The sequence below is a fragment of the Balaenoptera physalus genome, assembly GCF_965194825.1.
Source record: "Balaenoptera physalus genome assembly, chromosome: 14".
In the NCBI taxonomy this organism is placed as follows: Eukaryota; Metazoa; Chordata; class Mammalia; order Artiodactyla; family Balaenopteridae; genus Balaenoptera; species Balaenoptera physalus.
In genome coordinates, this window is record NC_138893.1 from 48264557 (window position 1) to 48285161 (window position 20605).

A 20605-nucleotide genomic window follows, 5' to 3' on the forward strand; every position below is an offset into this window, starting at 1 on the left:
CTCCAGAAAGCACTGGAGATGCCCCAGCCAGAGCAGGCAGACACACACACGGACACACACACACGGACACACACATTCACATTCCCTATCACACACCTCATCACACACACACACACATGCACACAAACTCACCATTCACCCAGGCTACAGTCATTCACATGCCATTATGTACCTACTACATGCAGACACTGGGGGAGACGACAGGATGCCATGGTAAGCAAGACAGACCTTGTCTCTGCCCTCAAGGGGCTTACAATCTGGCTAGTGCAGCTTAATAACAAAGAGCTGACATCACTCCTATCTTCTTCCAGGCTCTACTGCAAGTGCTTTACGAGTATTAACCCCTTTGGTCCTCACAGGCTGAACGATGAGGTCAGCATATGGTTATTATCAATAGGTACCATTATTATTACTATCTGAGAAATGAGATGAGAAAACTGAGACAAAGAGGTTACCTACCTAGAAGGTGGCAGGGCCGGGCTGCAAACCCAGGCAGTCTGGTACTGGAATCTACACTTTTACCTCCACACTAAACCATTCCTTTAATCACAGACATACAAAACACACACCAATATACACAGACCACACTACCCGTCTATACTACATCACAGGTATATGCACAAACACAGGCTCATGAGCATTTGAAAGCATTCACCACTGTGCACACAGCCACCTATTGCCCACCAGCACACATACACACCTCACAATGTACACCCACAGCACATGCTCACCCCCACAGACTCACAAAGCCTCTGGAGAAATCCTGAGGTGCAGAACCCGGCACCTCACACTCGGCGGAGAGGGAGAGGTGCAGAGAGGGCAGAGGGCGGTGGGAGGGCAGGCCCCTCTAGCCCTAGGCAAGCACGCTGGGATCCCAAGGCATCACCAAGAGAGCGGCCGCCACGTATTGAGCGCTCAGCGTGCAGCACGCACTGCGTGCACTGTCTGATTTTTATTCCAGGTGGCAGGGGCTTCTGTTATGTCCATTTTACAGACAAGAAAGTGGAGGTTCTGAGATGCTCAGGTTACCCAGCAGGTCAGAGGCAGAGCCAGGACTCAAGCAGACAATCTCCCAGACGTCACCCATCAGAGTCTCTCCCAGAACAGGACAGCTCCCTCCTCCCAGGCCCTGGTCAGCCCCAGCTCCTGTCCCCAGGGCCAGGGATCTAGTTTCCCAAGGAAAGATCTGGGTGGGACAAGATGAATTTGGAGAGATGGGCAAGAACCAGATAATAAGAATCTTGTAGGTCATGGTAGGAAGCTTAGATTTTGTCTAAGTGCAATAGAAGTAACTAATGAGAAAAGAGGAGAGTGATATGATAGACGTTTTTTTTTTAAAAATCAGTCTTACTCCTTTCGTAGAAAATAGGTTGTGGGAGGGTTTAAGAGTGAAATAGGGATATCTGTGGAGGGAAGGCTAGTGGGCAAAGGGGTGGGGCTGGGGAAGGAGCCGTGGGAAAGGCAGGGGCTGTCCTGTACCAGATGGAACTCAGAGACCTGCACACTGTGAAGGGTTGTGCTGGGCCCCACACCCTCAGCTCAGGACCCTGCTGCTGCTGTCATCCTGAGTGGGTCTGGGGGAGGGGCAGAGAGGGGGGAGGGGCATTCGGGACTGACCTAGGGTCACCAGCCAGAGGGCTGGGCAGGTCTGGGGTGGGAGAGTCCCCAAGCCCACACTGCCACACCCCCTCAGACCAGAGGCCTGCCTGAGACTCCTCTCTGGGAGAAGCTTCGACACCCGATTCCACACAGGGCGGTTCCTTTCTACAGGCACATGCTTACTCATGGCTGTGTGCGGCCACACGTACACACACGTACACACTCAGTGGCACATGTACCCAGTTCCTCCGGGAGAGGGAGGCTAAGTCAAAACCTGACCGAGAGGAAATAACCCAAACGCTTTTTCTGGGGTAAATAATCACAGAAATGGCAAACACAAGGCCTTATCATGTGCCAGACAGTTCTAAGCATGTTACACATATTAACTTGTTCAATCCCCACAACAACCCTAAGAGATCAATTGCATTCTTATGCCCATTTTACGGATGAGGAAACTTGAGGCAAAGAGGCTGCTCTGGAGGCTGTTTCTACAGCAGCAGAGTCAACCCCCCTCAACCTGTCTGCTTTTAAATGCACCAGCTAGGCCCTTCCTCACCAACCCCTCCCACTTGGCCAGCCTGGTCATCCCACCTACACCCAGCACTGGGAACTCCTCTTCTGGGAAGTCCCGCTAGGGCCCCCAGTGCAGACTGAGTCCCCCTTCTTGGAGCCTGTCTCTCCTCTGAGCCCGAGCTACGCCTCTCCCAACCCCCTGTCTTACTCTACCTTACACAGGGACAGCCATAGCCTAGCTGTGGGCTTATCTGCTTGCCCTGGCTTTTTGGATACATCTCAGCAATTCAACATGACCAACATTTATTGAGCACCTACTGTGTGCCAGACACTAAGCTATGCACTAGGGACACCATGGTGATCGACAGTAGACAGGCCCTGGCTCTCGTGGACTTACAGCCCAGAAAGAAACAGACATTTATCAAGTAGTAGTGAGGAAGATACAATCACAATTCTAGAAAAGTGCTCTGAAAGAAAGCGGGGCTCGGGGCAGGCTTTCCTGAAAAGCAACAGTGAAGGGTAAGTAGGCACGTCCCTGTGTTGCGGAGGTAGGTTAGGGGAGAGGGTGCTCTGGGGAGTGAACATAACATGTGCAAAGGCCCTGTGGCTGGAGGGAGCCCAGCCCATTCAAGAAGCAAGGTTCATATGTCTGGAGCAGAGACAGCAGCAGGAGCCTGAGGAAATTTTCTGGGGGCAAGCCAAGGGGGCAAGGGACAAACCAGGAGGGCCTCAAAGAGCAGGGTGAAGAATCTGGCCTTTTTTCTGAGGGCAATAGGGAACCCCTGACAGGTTTCATCAGGGGGGCAACAAGACCAGGCCTACATTGCTGAAAGGTCACTCTGCCATCCAGCGTGCAGAATGCACGGGAGGGGGCAGAAGGCACCAGGCGAGAAAACAGCAGCAGTCACAGGGTCAGGCCTGTCCCTGACTCACCCTGGCTCCTCGGGCCTAGCGTCATGCCTGTACAGCGCTGCCTCTCAGAAAATACCTCATCCATGGAACTGAATCTGCGTAATGCTCTGGAGACAGGAGAAGGGGAAAGTAACCCAGCAGGGATGGATGGGGGCAGGGTGAGTCCTTCAGGTGAGCGGTGGTCCTCACTCTGGTCACATGAGTGAGAATGGAGAAGAGAATTGAGACACGGCCTGGGCGGCCCCTGAGCCTTCATGGCACCATTGTCCGAGGGGTTTTCTAGCAGATTTCCCTGGGTCCTGTTTCCTACAAATCCACTTCCGCAATTTAAGTGGGAAGTGGCAATGTCCTGTGTCTGAGGGTTTCCCCCTGCTGTCTCCCCAGGGCAGTGTCCAGGCCTTTACAGATGACGTGGCAGCCAGCACTGCACCTCTTCTCTGTTTTATTCATTGGTACATCACAAATTTTCATTTGGCCAAAGCATTCTGTCACTAAAAGGGGCGAGAGAACCATTGACCTATATCACTCATTCATTCATCTCGCATTCACTGAGTGCCAACTATGGACCCACTAGTGAGCGAGACCCAACTTCTGCCCTTCAGAAGCCAAGCAGGAGCTACGCTGGGATCAAGGAATGAGGTTCCTTTGGCTGAATGTTTGCAGTGCTTTGTTCTGTAGCCAGAAAGGATGTTAAAAGGGGATGTGAAAGGGAAATCTACAAGCAAATCTATGGAAGTGACTACAAATGCCACCATTTATTGAACAGTTACTGTGTGCCAAGCACTGTGCTAAGTATTTCACACACATAATCACACCTACCCCCCACTACATCCCCACAGGATTATAATCATCCCCATCTTGCAGGCTACAAAACTGAGACAGAGAGGTTACACTGACATGGAGTTCGAAGTCTACTTGAAGTGGAGTTCAGCTGGGTAACACTCAAGGCAGAATTTAAACCCAGATCTGCCTGACCTCAAAATTCATGCTTTATCCAGAACAGGTCAAAGGGCAGGGGCTCTTCTTGCTTAGGGAAGAGAAGATAAGGGGACAATGACCTCCTTGAGGAATCAGAAGGGTTCTAGGTGGAGGCAGAACCTAGGAATTTTCCAGTAGACAGAGGGTGACCTCCCAGGAATGGAGCTTAAATGAAGGCAAGGGAGACTGTGGACTCGCACAAGACTGGACTTCCCACCTGCTAACAGGAGAACCCAGCCTGGAAACCTTGGAGAAAGTAGACCCATCTGTGACCTGGGCGGCTGTAGTCCCTCAAAGTGCACAGGCCGAAGGCAGGCCTGGGTGTGCCCTTGGGGAGCAACCTGGTCTGACAGAAACCCTGCCCAGGCTTCGGAGAGAACCCCTCCCTCTCTGGCTAGCCCCCGCTGCCTCTGCCCTCTGGCCCCATCCAGGGAACCCTCACCCCCCTTGGCTCTCTGGGCCCATGCAGCTCCTGAGACCCTACCGTCCTTAGGAACCCCCTCCCCTCCCTGCCATCTCCTGTCTCCTGAGCCCTTTCTGCCTGCTCCTCTTCCCTCCCGGGTCCCATCATGGTCTCCGTGGTGAGCTCCCCACCTCAACCCTCCCCTCACCACATCCTTTCTCATCGACATCTCCCAAGGCCCAGCACCTCTCAGAACGTAAAATCTAGTACAGACCCAGCAACTGCAGAATAAAACCTGGGGGAATTCCTTGGAGGTCCAGTGGTTAGGACTCCACGTTTTCACAGCCAGAGGCCCGGGTTCCATCCCTAGTCGGGGAACTAAGATCCCACAAGCCTCGCAACGCGACCATAAATAAATACATAAACAAACATACAAACACAATAAAACCTGGAACAAGTTCCCTGGACAATAGAAACCATCCAAATCGCAGACTCCAAGCTCTCTGGTGGGGAGGAGCCTTGAGAGTGTTGGGTCCAGCCACTGCCTTCGGGTGCAGCAAAGGAGGCCTAGGAAGTTGCGGATTTTCCCGTGGTCGCATAGCGGATGGAGGGTAGGAGGACTGAACTCAGGTTTAATGTCTTCTGGTGTTTAACGTGACATACGGGTCAGGGCATCGGAAGGCACGGAAGACTGGACAAGGAGAGGGGATAACTTCTCTTTATGAGGGGGGCAGAGGGGCCTGATAGAAAGAGAGGTCAGGGAGGGGAGGCACCCCTGCTGGGAGGAGCTGGGAGAGGAGGAGCTGGGAGACCCCCCTGGTTGCTATAGTGTCTTCTTTTTTTTTTTTTTTTTTTTTTTTAATCAAGAACAAGGGATAATTTGATTGAGCTGATGAGTCACCTGGCATATGGGGCTTAAGGCCATTGTCCCTGCCTGATTAGACTGGGCTTGGTGCTGGAGAATGGGGAGCAGGGAACCCACACACACACAAGCTTCCTGCCACGCCCAGAACCAGGATGAGAGTGGAGACCGCTGCCTAGAGCCCGGGAGAGCGAGAGCGCGCACGGAGACGAGGACAAAGCCGCACAGGGACAGACAGCAGAGCGGGAGCTGTGGCTGCAGGGAAACCGGAGCCAGGGCGCTCACGGGGCATCCTCGGGGGCTGGGTCAGGTGCCCCAGCAGTGACAGCTGCCAGCTGCCCAGGATGATGGGAACACAACAGGTGCAGAGGCGGGGGCTGGGGACTGAAAGGGAATATGAGCAAACAGCCTGGAGCTGGGCGCCCCTCCCAGGCCCCAGGCCCAGCGCCAAGCAGCCCTTTCTCAGATCCTCCGAGACTCGTCTTGGGCCCCAGGTCTTAGGCCAGCCTGGACTAGACAGAGCGGTCACCGTCCATGCCAGGCAGAAAGGACAGAACAAGGAAGAACAAGGTTTCGATTCCCAGGACAGGGTGTGCCAGATGGAGCCCACACCCACAGAAACCCCAGCTGGAAACAAACATTTGCCTGTGATAAGATCTATGTCCCCGGCCAGATAGGGTAGGTGATGTGCCACCCACCTGTGTGGAGGCTGGGAGCTCTGGTCTGGAGGTCAGTCAGGCAAGCTCCACTGCCATGTGACTGGGCAAGCTACAGAGCTTTTCTGAGGCTTGGTGCTTGGCTCAACAAATAATAGTAACTATGGCTGTTGATGTGTTGTTCAGAGACCCAGAGAACTCAGGAATCCAAGTAGAACCTGGAGGAGCTAAGATCTTCACCCCAACCTCAGAGAGGAGTGACCTAGGATACAGAATGTGAATACAGCACCGAGTATATATGTTACACCAAGGAGAAGAAAGGGAGGACCTGCCTCCATAGGTAATGACCTTCATCATCGCCGTCATATACCATTTACTTAGCACTACTCCCCTTGCCCCAGTCACCGTTCTAAGCTTTGCATGTTATTGCACGCATGCCTTTCACACAAATGTCATCAGAGTGCTAGGTAAGAGTGGGTTCTTCTAAGTAAGCAGAATAAACATCGTCCTTTGTCACGCGGTTAGCGCTCTATTTTTGTTCGGGTGGAATAAATTTCAAATTTGAAGCCATCCCAGTGATCACAAGTGATAAATTAGCAGGGTCTGAACTCATAAGATTTGCTCCCTAAATTATAACCTTGCTGAGGAAGGTGGGAAGGGCAGACAATGAGACATTGAAGGGGGAGGTGAGGCAGAGAGATGGGGAGACCCAAGGTGACGCAGGAGACGGGACACATGCGCCGGAGCAAGACAAGAGCCTCGTCCGCCGGAGACGCGTAAACACACTCGACTGATCTGCTGCGCCTGCTGGATTATGAGGAAAGCTGGCAGCTAATAGCAGGAGGTTAAATCCCTCCTCCGCAGTCAGAGACCACCCTCCCCCACCCCAGCCACCTCCCTCCCCACCCCCTTCCCCTGCCACACACACTCACACACACACCTCCAGGGCTCATGGTTCAGCCAGGTCTCCGGGTGCCCACCCCTTCTGGTCTCAGCACCCGGACAGCTGAAGCCACCCCAAGGCAGGGAGGCCCCCCTCCCCCGGCCTCCTTCGGCCCACGCTCCTGCCTCTGAGAGTCTACTTCCTCAGGCTCTCTCCTGCTTCCTTCCCCTCCCAGATCCGGTCTACTGAGGGATGGCAGAGTCCAGGACCAGCCGACTTGGCCCCCAGCTCTACTCCTGTGCCTTGACCCTGCCTCCTGCCCACTGCCAGGGCCTCTCCCTCCAGCACTCGGGCTTAGCCATCAGGCACTAGTGGGCATGAGAGAGTGATGGTGCAGGACCCCACAGGGGCCAGGCTCTGGGGCGCTGCCAGAAAGGCCACTGGCAGCCAGAACCCCTAGGATCTGACAACACCAAATACTATTCATTGCCGCCACTTACATGTGTCTACACCAGGTGCTTCACAGGCGATGGTGAAGAGCGGGCTCCGGAGTCAGACGACCTGGGTTCAAATCCCAGATCTAACACCTACTTGGTGCCTGTTTTCTCAATTGAAAATTGGGTTGACAATAATAGTGCCTACCTCATAGGGCTACTGGGGTATGAACCGAGTTCCCATGTGTGGTGTGCTCAGAACAGAGTGGATGCACAGGAAGTACCATGGCCGTGGGAGTGCTACTGATGAGACACTTACACACCTGAAGTCGATACAAAGGCACTACCATTGCCCCACCTTATGGATAAGAAACTGGGACATGGAAAGGGGAGAGTTGGGATCTGACCTCAGGTCAGTTGGCCTCCAGAGCCTGCACTCAGGCAGTGCATGGTGCCCCTCCCAGGAGGGCAGGCGGTGGATACTGGCCAAGCGAATGATCATGGGTACAGCCTTGGTGAGGACCAGTGACCATACAGGGCCCAGGCCAGATCAGGGTTCAGGGGAGGGGCTGGTACTCAGGAAGCCTCAGCAAAGCAGAGAGGCTGAGCTGTGAGTCCCAGGGGCTGTCGGAGGGCAGGTGGGCCCTGAAGTCCCGGAATCCCCAGTCCAAGGAAGAGGCCTCTGCCCAGAGCTGCTCTGCCAGCCGCCTGAGGGCTTCTGCCTCTCAGAAGTCCTTAGTCCCACTGGGCCTGGCTGCCTCTCCCTCGTCACCATGGCCTCTGACCTGGTTCCCCATCACCCATCAGTGGGAGTCCCAGCACCTCCTCCTCCTCCTGCAAAAACTAGGCAGAAACTAAAACAAATAAGTAGCCAGATCAATCAAGAAAATTACATTTGCTGCCGGCACCTTGAAACACCTGCTCTGGGTCCACAGAAAGAAAGGGTAGCACTGGGAACTCAGCACCTAGATGAGGAAATGGAGGCTCGGGAAGTGGAATACTGCATCCAGGTCACACGCAGCTAAGCTGGGATTTGGACACACATCTACCAGATATCAGAGCACAAGCGCCGGCCTCTCTGCTGTGTGGCCTCTTGGAATAACAACCCAGCTCTTAAAAGCTACAGAACACTTTCACAAAAATCTTATGGGATTTACAGAAGCCCCTGTTAGGTATACCACAGGGCAGGTGTTCATCCCTTTCAACGGATGAGAGAAACAGAAGCTCACGGAGATAGAAATGAATTGCAAAAGCTATATAGTGCCAGAGCGGGTCCAGAACCCAGATCTCAGACTCAGGAGTCCAAGGTCCTGGGCTTTGTCTACTACACAATGCTGCCCTGAGAAAAGCCACTTTCAATGAAATAAACACAGCATCAGTCAGAGGGGCCCAGGGTTGCCGCAGGTGCAAATGTAAACCTTGCCGATCCCGGTATTAGCTGGCTCTGGACTTCGGCTGTGTTGTACCCACAGTCATTGTCTTGCCCTGCCTGGGTCCCTGCACCACCCACAGACCTCGCCCCAGCCGAGCTCTGGGCCCACTCCCATGCTGGGGGGTGAACAGGGGCTCTGAGTTCCGGGGACCAGATCTTTACACCATGCCCATGTGCAAAGGGGAAGTGGGGATTAATGCAGAGGGGCACCTGCCCTCACAGGCCTGAGACACAAACCTGAAAATGCTCTCAAAAGAGAAAGGGGGTGTCAGGTCCTTTTTGGGAACAGGGGGCTCAGATTGGCTCTGAAACAGGGGCTTCTGTTCACACAGAGCCAAAGTGAGTGGCTGACCTGTGGTCCAGCCACTGAACTATGCCAGCTCTGCGCCCACCTCTCAGGGGCCGTGACTGGAACACACTGGACCTTGGCCACGCTGGCTGCAGAGCCGAGGGCAGGACGCCCAGGCACAGAGGCACCTGTGAGTACTTGGGTCTATTCAAGGCCTGTCAAGAGAGGCCTGTGGCTTTCACGCCCACTGAGCCCACAAAGGGACTCAATTTCCTGCCACTACACCTCCAGCCCTACACCCTCACTCCAAACCCAGACAATCTCACATCACATCATCGGTCAGCCCCACAAACAGGGGCTCTTGTCCCTAAAGGCCTGGGGAGACCACGAGCACGCGGCTGGCTCAGTGCTGGCTGCTCCCCCCTCTGGAACCAGAGCTCAGGTGTTGCTGATGGAAGGCGACTGTCGGGACTGTGGTCTTCCTGCCTAAAGGACTGCCCAAAAAGGGTGGCCACCGCAGGGTGCATGCAATGACAGAAAACCCATTTTCCTCCCTGCAGCTGTTTCCTGCAGCTGACCCATCTCCCAGTTTGTACCTTCATCCGTTGCTCCACCTTCCTTTCCTCTGTCTCCGGTAACATCTTCAGGCTCCTCCTCCAAGATGCCACACCCTCCCTCCCTCCTTCCAGCTGCTGGAGCCCCAGGTCAGACAATCCACCAGCGACCCCAGCAATGCACAGGGCGGACTCTCCAGCATCCAAGTTTAGAGGACAAAGCTTTCCCTGGGAGCCAGGACTCCTGGGTTCCAGGACTCCTGTGGCCCATGCTAAAACTTGACCAAGGCTTAGGAAGGTCTGCAGAAGCCTGCGTGGGTTTGGGGAGACTCAGGGAGGGCAGCCTCTTTTAATGTCTGCACAGGTTCCTTCCTCCTGCTGGGGGTGAGGGCTCCAGGAGGTGGGTTAATGCTGCTCCTGAGTTGGGTCCCACTACTAGGCGAATAGGAGCAAGGATCTCTCCCCAGAAAGCCCCCTTCCCTCTCTAAAACAATGCCCCACCCATCACAGCCTCAACCCTGCTTAGCTGAACCCACTTCTGCCCAGAGAACAGGTGTTCTCAGCACCAATTAAGGGAGGTGGGCTGCATTAGCCTTTGTTTGGAGGTCTGTTTTTACTAGTCATAACACCACCTCCATAGTTGCTGTGTGACCTGGAACAAACCAATCTCCTCTATGGGCCACAGTTTTCACATCTGTAAAATGGATGCATTCGACTTACGTATCTTTAACTCTAAACCAGGAGTTCCCTGAAACAGGGATGTGGGAGGGGAATCATTTGGGGAAAGGCAATCAAGAATTCCCCCCGCCTCACCCCTCACCCCTGCTTTCCACCAGGGTCTGGTGGAAAACCAAGGATGGGCCAGCATGCTCTAACTTACTGCTTCTCAGTCCCCTTCCTGACCCCACCCAACACAGGTACCTCCCCAAGTTTCCGTGGCCTGGTTTACCCCTTGAGTTCTACTAGCCAGGCCACAAGTCTGATATCAGCCTCAATTCCCCCATCGGGGAAGTCACGGTGCCCTTCTATAATCCATGCCCTGGCTATTCCCACAGTTCAGGCCACCAGCATCATCCTGATCTGGACAATTCTTCCAATAGCCTTTCCCCTCCTCAGGGCTGCCAGGCTGACCTTTCTGCCTGACTGATCAGCTGAGTCACTGCCCAGCTCAGAGCCCACAGTGGATAAGTTCAACCCTCCTTTGGGGAGCAGTCAAGGTCCTCTGTGAACCGACCCCAGCCCATGCACCTGGTCTCACCTCAGGCTGTGACGTCCCCCAGCCTCGAGGACCCACACTCTGTACACTCGAACCATGTGTGTCCCAGAACGTAGCTGCATCACACAGGTCCATGGCTCTTTGAACACAGTTCCTCTACCTGGAACGCCCCACACCACACCGATCACTCAGAAACTCCTACCCTGCCTTCATGTCTCAGCTGGGAGGGCTCCTTCCTCTGAGGTCATCCGACGCCCCGGGGCAGACTAGGCCTTCCACCTCCAAGGCATACCCGTGCGTTTGTGCAGCCCGGGCCCTGCAGTGATGCCGAGGGTCCCCTTCCCATACTGGGAGCAACCTGAGAGCAGACAGGTGTCTTTTTAGCTCTGGATCCCCAGCACCTAACATGGTGGGCACTGGGTATGCTCAAACTATATTTTATGAAGGAAGCAAGAAAAGGAGAGGAATTGGAATAGGGAAGGAAGAGAGGCCAGGGCTAATGGTGAGTGGTTCTACTTGGCCCCATCTGACCCTTCTCCAGGCTCCAGGCCTGAGGCCACCCTCCCAGCCACAATGCCCTAGGTGGACCCAGTGGTACCAGAAGGCAACAAACTACCTGCCCCATGACCTCACAGCCCCCCGGGTGGCCCTCTTTGTTCCCTGAGTTCTACTGACAGCATGAGCCGGTGTTCACTTCGGTAGAAACAACCAAGAAGCCAAGCAGCCAAGTGTGTCCTGGAACACTGAGGAACCAGAGCCTTATCTGACCATCTTCCCTGGAGGCAGGGGGAGAGTATCCACCAGCCCCTAACCGCCCACTGCAGGACTGCACGGAGAAGACGCTGAAATCCACGCACCTGACTCCTTCCCAGCCTCTCCCGGATTAAGGCAGCATGGGGATGAGCCCCTCCAGGTCGTTTGCATAAACCATTTATAGCAGCGCATTCAAAACCCACGCCATCCAAGAAGGAAAAAAGCCCGCAGCAATTGCCCGTGGCTCCCCAGTCTGTCGTTTTCCCTTCTCTTTTGTTTTCTACTTTAATGGCAGGAAGCTGTGCTCCGGAGCAATCTTACCCTGGCTGCTCCTGGCAGCAGAGGAGCTGAATTTTCCTTTCAAATTGAAGGAAGGCGATGAGCAAACATCCCTCAGCTGTCAGTGACTTACAGTTTGCAGTTACGAGCATCCATGAGCTCATTCAGTCTTCTCAGTAAACGCAGGAGGCAGTTCTTGCCAGGCCCCACTTTACAGATGAGGAAACTAAGGTTCAGAGAGGTTGACTTGCCCAAGCCACACAAAACTACTAAGTGACTGGAATGGACATTGTGGCTGATTCCCCAGCATCTATTCTACTCCAAGATGACAGGGGTTCTCCACCCTGGCTATACATTAGCATCACCTACGGAGGTTATAAAACTACTGATGCCCAACTCCTGATTCCAGACCAATCAATACAGAAACTCTGAGGGTGGGACCCAGGCATGCGTGTTTCTAAAAGCTCTCCAGGTGGTTCTAATGTGAAGCCAGAGCTGAAATCCGCTGGTATAAACCAATCACAATGGTTCCATCCCCCTTGCCAGTGATTGGGTCAAGTATGGCCAGGTGACCCACTTCTGGCCCATGAAGCATACTGGGAAATCTGCAAAACCCCTCCGAGAAGGGTTTGCTTGCTCCTCAGAAAGACACACAAGAGGGGTCGTTCTTCCTCCTTTAGATATTGTGTCTGCTTGTGATTCCTGGGACTGCTATGGCCATGCTGCTACCAGCCCAAAAGGATGCCAACCCACGGACGGCAGAGCAGAGAGATGGAAAGTCCATCATCCGTGACCTCATCTTAGAGCCCAGGCTCCACCAACCCTGACACCCACCCACCTCTGAGCCTCCTGTGATCTGAGATAGTACAGCTCCTCATTGTTTAAGCCAGTCCAGGTCCACATTTGTTACTAGCAACCACGGCCCCGAGACAGCAGCAGTCACCTTCCCCGTACCCCCCATCGCCGTCATCCCCTCTCAGACCATCCACCACAGGAAGCATAACTGACTGAGGGCCCCAGCTCTGGAGCTCTGAAATCCATCCCAGAGTTTGCTCCAAGGCCTTGCTTCCCACAGTGGCTCCCAGCCAGTGAGTGAGTGGCGCAGGGAAAGTAAGGCAGGCCCATTCCTGGGGAACATGGGATTCCTCTGACCAGTGACTATGGCTCGGGCTTGAGGACTCCCCACGGGCCTTGAAGAACTTTCCTTAGACTTGCACTGTCACCTAAAATGCTTCCACCAAACTGTCTTCATTACCTCTCTCCTTCACGCAGGCTTACTTGCACTGAGGTCTAATGGCTCATCCAGCCTCTCATTTCCTCCCTACTTTTCCTCACACAGGCATTTCCTCTATTTTAAAAATTATTTTTGCATGTTTACTCCTCTCTTGTTGTCCACTTAATAATACCTGACCTGCGTAACAATGGACCTTCACCACTTCATGCCTGGACCACCGTGAGAGCCTCCTAAGTGGCCAACCCACCTTTGAGTCCCCTCCAGCCCATCCCCAATCCTTCCTACACAAACCATGCTACTCCCCTACTCAAAACACTTCAATCATTTGGGAGTTCCCTGGTGGGAGTCTAGTGGTTAGGATTCTGCACTTTCATTGCCATGGTCCGGGTTCAATCCCTGGTCAGGGAACTGAGATCCCGCAAGCCATGCAGCGCAGCCAAGAAAAAAGAAAACCTTCAATCATTTCTCATTTCTTACACCATCAAGTTTAATATCCTCTGCCTTTCTTTACAGGTAACTGCTGACTCAGACCTGCCCCACCAGACAATCCTGTTGTTTCATTTACACACCTGGAGGGCTTCCCCATGTGGGAGCAATGCTGGCCATTTGCAGGGCAGAAATGATTGACACAGCCCATTCCCAATGAACACCGAAGCTGCCCAAGATCTGAGTACCAATTCTACCTATTTCCACAGATGTTCTCAATGGCAAAGTCTCCCTCAGACTCCCTCCCATTTCTTTACCGCCCCCCCCACCCATGGGATATTTAACAAGAGAAACACATTTTACACACAGTCCTCCATCAACAAGAAGCAAATCCTCTCAAAGACTGTTACAATAATGAAAATGACTATTATTCAAAATAATAACAATATGAAGAGGAGGATGATAAAGCTGAAGATGGTTGTGATGATGAAGAAAACAGTAGTAATGATAATGTATGAAAAGCAGGGATAAAAAGTATTCTAACAATATGATCTCGATGATATAAATATATATGCAGTAGAACTGACTTCCCCTTGACCCCTTGCCATATTAACCAAATTCCTTTAGAAACTGGATTTGCTAGTAACAAAAAACAGAGATAACATAGACTTTTTTTTTAATTTTTTATTTCTTTTATTTATTTATTTATGGCTGTGTTGGGTCTTTCATTTCTGTGCGAGGGCTTTCTCCAGTTGTGGCAAGCGGGGGCCATTCTTCATCGCGGTGCGTGGGCCTCTCACTATCGCGGCCTCTCACTAATCGCGGCCTCTCTTGTTGCGGAGCACAGGCTCCAGACGCGCAGGCTCAGTAGTTGTGGCTCACGGGCCTAGTTGCTCCGCGGCGACCAGGGCTCGAACCCGTGTCCCCTGCATTGGCAGGCAGATTCTCAACCACTGCACCACCAGGGAAGCCCAACATAGACTTTTAAACACATAAGGTGTTTCCTCTCACATAAGAGTCTGCACGCATGCAGCCCAAGGCTAGTGTGGCAGCTCTGCAGTCATCAGGGACGAGGCTTCTTCTATCTTTCTACCCCACCATTCCACATGACACTTCAAGGTTGCCTCATGGTCCAAGTTAGCTGCTGAAGCTCCAGCCACCTTGTCCATATTCCAGGTAGGAAGCAGGAGTAACACAGAAAGCCAAAATCAAAGGACCTACACCAGCTATCTGTCCCTCTTTAAAGGAGCCTTACTCAAAGTCCACCCAACAATTCTAATTTACATTTCATTAACCAGAATGTAGTCACATGGCTAAACCAAGCTGTAAGGGAAGGTGGAACATTTAGTCTTTTCACTGGACACATTGCCACCCCAAATAAAAACTGGGACCTCAGCTGTAATGGTGAGCTCCATTCCCTCTGGAACACATGACTGATGCCACAGCACATAGACTTCAAAACTGGTGAGGTCTTCCCTGGTGTCGCTGTGCACCTGCTGCTCCCTCCAGCTGAACTGTATGCTCAATACAGGAAGTTGTTATGAACTTGCTTATGACAGGTTGAGATGCCAGAAACCTATGTAATTTATTTAAATATTACATAAAACGTATCAAAAGTCTCTTTTAAGAGAATGAAAAGAATGAATGAAAAGAAAAGCCACAGGGAAAAAATTACTACAAAGTACATATCTAATGTAGAATCTAGAATATATAAAGAACTCTCAAAACTCAAAAATAAGAAGACAATCCAATAAAAAATAATAGGCCAATGAGAAAGAAGGAAATCCTGCTGTTTGTGACAAGTTGGATGAACCTTGAAGGCATTATCCTAAGTGAAAGAAGTCAGAGAGAGAAAGACAAATACTGTATGATCCCACTTAAATGTGGAATCTAAAATAGTCAAACTCAGAGAAACAGAGAAGAGAGTGGTGGTTACCAGGCGTTGGGGGTGGGGGAAATGGGGAGATGTCAGTCACAGGGTACAAACTTCCGTTATGAGATTAACAAGTTTGGGGATCTAATAAACAGCATGGTGATTATAGCTAAAAATACTGCATGATATACTTGAATGTTGCTAAGAGGGTAGATCTTAAATGTTCTCACCACAGAAAAGAAATGGCACCTGTGTGACCACCACAAAAACAATATGGTAACTATATGTTGGGATAGAGGTCACAGCTAATGCTATGGAGGCAATCAATTTTCAGTATATAAATGTATCAAATCAACACGATGAATACCTTAAACTACACAATATTATGTGTCAATTATATTTCAAAAGCTGGAAAAAATAGTGGGCAAAAATTTCAATAGACACTTCACCAAAGTAGATATACAGATGGTAAATAAGCATATGAAAAAAAAATGTTCAATATTATCAGTCACTAGGGAAATGCAAATTAAAACCCTGGTGAGGTACCACTACACACCTATTAGAATGGCCCAAACTAAAATGACTGAGCATACCAAATGTTGGTGAGAAGGTGGAGAAATTAGACCTCTCAAAATCTGCTGGTGAAAATATAAATGGTACAACCATTTTAGAGAACAGTTTGACAGTTTCTTTTAAGTTAAACATACACGTATCATATGATCAACCCATTCCACTTCTAGTCGTTTACCCAAAAGATCAGGAAATATATGTCCATACATAGATCTGTACACAAATGTTCTTAGCAACATTATTTGTAATGGCATAAAATTGAAAAGAGGCCAAATGCCCATCAACGGGTATACAGATAAACAAATTGTACGTCCATACCATGGAATACCACTAAGCTATAAAAAGGAATGAACTATGAATACACATCACAACATGGATGAATCTCAAAATAAGTATACTGAGTGGAAGAAGCCAGAGGAAAAGCAGGTACGTTCTATATCATTCCATTTACACTGAACTCTCAAAAAATGCAAACTAATCTTTAATGACAGAAAGCAGATCATGGTTACTTGAGTATGGGGGCAAGGGGCAGGGAGGAGTAGAAGAGAGGGATTACTAAAGGCACAGGAAACTTATGAGGGTGATGGAGATGTTCATTAACTTGATGGTGCTAATGAATATATACGTATGTCAAAACACATCAAATTATACATTATAAACATGTGCAGTATGCATATTGTAGTCAATTATGTTTCGATAAAGCTGCTTTTTACAATCCATTAAATATGGAAGTGAGAGGAGGGGAGGGGAAAAAAATTGTTGTTTCTGTTAAAAATAAGTTGAATCAGTTCCTCAAAAAATGAAAAACAGAATTACCATATGATCCAACAATTCCACTTCTGGGTTCATACGCAAAAGAATTAAAAGTGAGGTCTCAAATGGATACTTGTACACCTATGTTCACAGCAGCATTTTTCACAATAGCTAAAAGATAGAAACAATGCAACAGATGAATGAATGAACAAAATAATAATTGAAATATTATTCAGCTTTCAAAAGGAAGAAAATTCTGACATAATGCTACAACATGGATGAACTTTGCAGACATTATGCTAAGTGAAATGAACCAGTCACAAAAGGACAAATACTGTATGATTCCAATTATATGAGGCACCTGAAGTAGTCAAATCCATAGAGACAGAAAGTAGAATGGTGATTGCCGGGGCCTGGGGGCAAGAGGGAATGAGGAATTATTGTTTAATGAGTATAGAGTTTCAGTTGGAGAAGATGAAAAAGTTCTGGAGACGACTGGTGGTAATAGTTGCAAAACAATGTGAATGTACTTAATGCCACTGAACTGTACACCTAAAAATGGTTAAGATGGCAAATTTTACCTTATGTGTATTTTACTACAATTATTTTAAAAATATAAACAAAAAACAAATAAGTTGAATGCTTTGAAAGGGTTCTCTAAATGCTGGACCCCGCACACACAAAAAATGCTTTAAAATTATATATAGGCAAGACAACTGCGAGATACTATCTGAAAAAGAAATTAAGAAAGTAATCCCATTTACAATGGCATCAAAAAGAACAAAATACTCAGGGGTATATTTAACCAAGGAGGTGAAAAATCTGTACACTGCAAACTGTAAAACAATGATGAAAGAAATTAAATAAGACACAAAAAAATGGAAAGATATCTAGTGCTCATGAATTGGAAGAATTAATATTGTTAAAACGTCCATACCTCCCAAAGCAATCCTTATCAAAATTCCAATGGAGGGACTTCCCTGGTGGTGCAGTGGTTAAGAATCCGCCTGCCAATGTAGGCGACACAGGTTCGAGCCCTGGTCCGGGGAGATCCCACATGCCGCGGAGCAACTAAGCCTGTGTGCCACAACTGCTGAGCCCGCGTGCCACAACTACTGAAGCCCGCGCACCTAGAGCCCGTGCTCTTCAACAAGAGAAGCCACTGCAATGAGAAGCCCGCACACTGCAACGAAGAGTAGCCCCTGCTTGCCGCAACTAGAGAAAGCCCGCATGCAGCAACAAAGACCCAATGCAGCCAAAAATAAATAAATAAAAATAAATAAATTTAAAATTCCAATGGAATTTTTCACAAAAATAGAAAAACAGTCCTAAAATTCATGTGGAACCACAAAAGACCCCGAAGAGCTAAAGCAGTCTTGAGCAAGAAGAGCAAAGCTAGAGGCATCACACTTCCCTGATTTCAAACCATAACAAAGCTAAAGTAATCAAAACAGTATGATACTGGCATAAAAACAGACATACAGACCAGCGGAACAGAATAGAGAGCCAACAAATAAATCCAAGCACTTACAGCCAACTGATCTTCAACAAGGGTGACAAGAACACAAGATGGAGAAAGGATAGTCTCTAAATAAATAGTATTGGGAAAACCGGATGTCCATGTGCAGAATTATGAAATTGGACCCCTATCTCACACCATATACAAAAATCAACTCAAAATGGATTAAAGACTTAAACATAAGATCTGAAACTGTAACGCTCCTGTAAGAAAACACAGGGGAAAAGCTTGACATTGGTCTTGACAATGTTTTTTGGGGTATGATCCAAAAGCACTGGCAACAAAAGCAAAAATAAATAAGTGGGATTGTATCAAACTAAAAAGCTTCTGCACAGCAAAGGAAGGAATCAACAGAGTGCAGAGACAACCTACAGAATGGGAGAAAATACTTGCAAGCCACACATCTGATAAGAGGTTAATATCTAAAATATATAAGGAACTCAAATAACTCAGTAACAAAAAACAACCCAATTTTTTAAAAATGGGCAAAGGACCTGAATAGACACTTTTCCAAAGAAGACATACTAATGGCCAGCAGGTACACAAAAAGGTGCTCAACATCACTAATCATCAGGGACATGCAAATCAAAACCATGAGATATCACCCCACACCTGTTAGAATGGCTGTCATCGAAAGACAAGAAACAGCAGGAATTCCCTGGAGGTCCAGTGGTTAGGACTTGGCGCTCTCACTGTGGGGCCCTGGGTTCGCTCCCTGGTCAGGGAACTAGGATCCCTCAGGTCACACAGTGAGTCCCCCCACAAAAAAAGACAAGAAACAGCAAATATTGATGAAGATGTGGAGAAAAGGGAACCCTTGTATACTGTCGGTGGGAATGTAAATTGATACAACCTCTACAGAAAACAGCAAGGAGGTTCCTCGAAAAACTAAAAATAGAACCACGATATGATCCAGTAATCCCACTTCTGCGTACATATCCAAAGGAAATAAAATCAGTATATTAAAGAGTTATCTGCACCCCCATGTTCATTGCAGCACTATTCACAATAGCCAAGATATGGAAACAACCGAAGTGTCCATCTACAGATGAATCAATAAAGAAAATGTGGTACATATACACAATGGAATATTACTCCATTATATTACACTCCTTTTTTAAGAATATTGTCCTGCCATTTGGGACAACATACAAGAATCTAGAGGACATTATGTTAAATAAAATAAGCCAGACAAAGACAAGTCCTGCATGATCTCACTTACATGTGAAATCTAAAAAAGTCAAACTCATAAAAGCAGAGAGTAGAATGGTGGTTGCCAGAGACTGAGGGGTGGGAGAACCAAGGAGATGTTAGTCAAACAGTATTACACTTTTTTTTTTTTTTAATTTATTTATTTTAGTTATTTATTTTTGGCTGCATTGGCTCTTCGTTGCCGCGCACGGACTTTCTCTAGTTGTGGCGAGCAGGGGCCACTCTTCATTGCGGTGCGCGGGCTTCTCATTGCCGGGGCTTGTCTTGTTGCAGAGCACAGGCTCTAGGCATGCGGGCCTCAGAAGATGCGGCACGTGGGCTCAGTAGTTGTGGCTCACGGGCTCTAGAGCGCAGGCTCAGTAGTTGTGGCGCACGGGCTTAGTTGCTCCGTGGCATGTGGGATCTTCCCGGACCAGGGCTCGAACCCGTGTCCCCTGCACTGACAGGCAGATTCTTAACCACTGCGTCACCAGGGAAGCCCCAAACGGTATTACTCTTATAACTTAAGCAATAAACTGTTTTTAAAGCATCTGTTCCTGGTGATGGTGGTAGAGTTTAAAACGGTGACAAAAATGATGAGGAGGATGCAGTGTGATGTCTGCAACAGGGGGGTCCAAGACCACACACAGGTTCAGGAGGAGGATTGGGGGTCTTCTAGAGAAGTCCTTAAGGGATTCCTTAATTTCTATGGAGGGTAACCAGACCCAAACAGCCCCCAGAGGTATGAGAGGCGCCATCATTGATTCAACCCACTCCCTCCTTCTTGAAACGCCGTATGGGCAGTAAGTAGAGAGGAGGCCACAATGAGGTGGCCCCCATGGCACTTGGCAATAAGCTTTCCCCAAGTTTTAGTCTAAGAAATTGATTGGTCATGGATCAGAGCACGCAAAGTTACCCTCAAGAGACAAAACAGCCCCAGACCTGGTGGGACTTACAGGAGACTTGACCAGAGGTATTAATAAACCCAAAGCAAAGACATATTCATTGGCTGCCGAGGAGTCAGGAGAAAGGGGGTGTCACCGAGGCAAACCGTGATGGGGGCCATGGAGCACAGCCAGGGAGATGATGTCCTGCCAAACTGGTCCAAGTGTTGGGTCCACCTGGCAGGCATTTCTCTGTTGGTGAAGTGGCCTGGGCAGGGTTCAGAGCCCAAGGGCATTCAATCCTCAGATTGTGTCCCCAGCTCTCTGTCGGATGCCAGGTTCACCCAGCACTAGCGTAGCTTCCTGCAAGGGGAAAAGGTGCCGATAGTCGA

The 20605-nt window shown here is 49.5% G+C and overlaps 1 protein-coding gene across 1 annotated transcript in view; it reads right to left on the reverse strand.

Annotated features, from left to right (window-relative positions):
• Window positions 1–20605, reverse strand: part of NEURL1 (neuralized E3 ubiquitin protein ligase 1) — a 79539-nt gene that overhangs the window by 34737 nt on the left and 24197 nt on the right. The gene's annotated exons all lie outside the window — the stretch shown is intronic.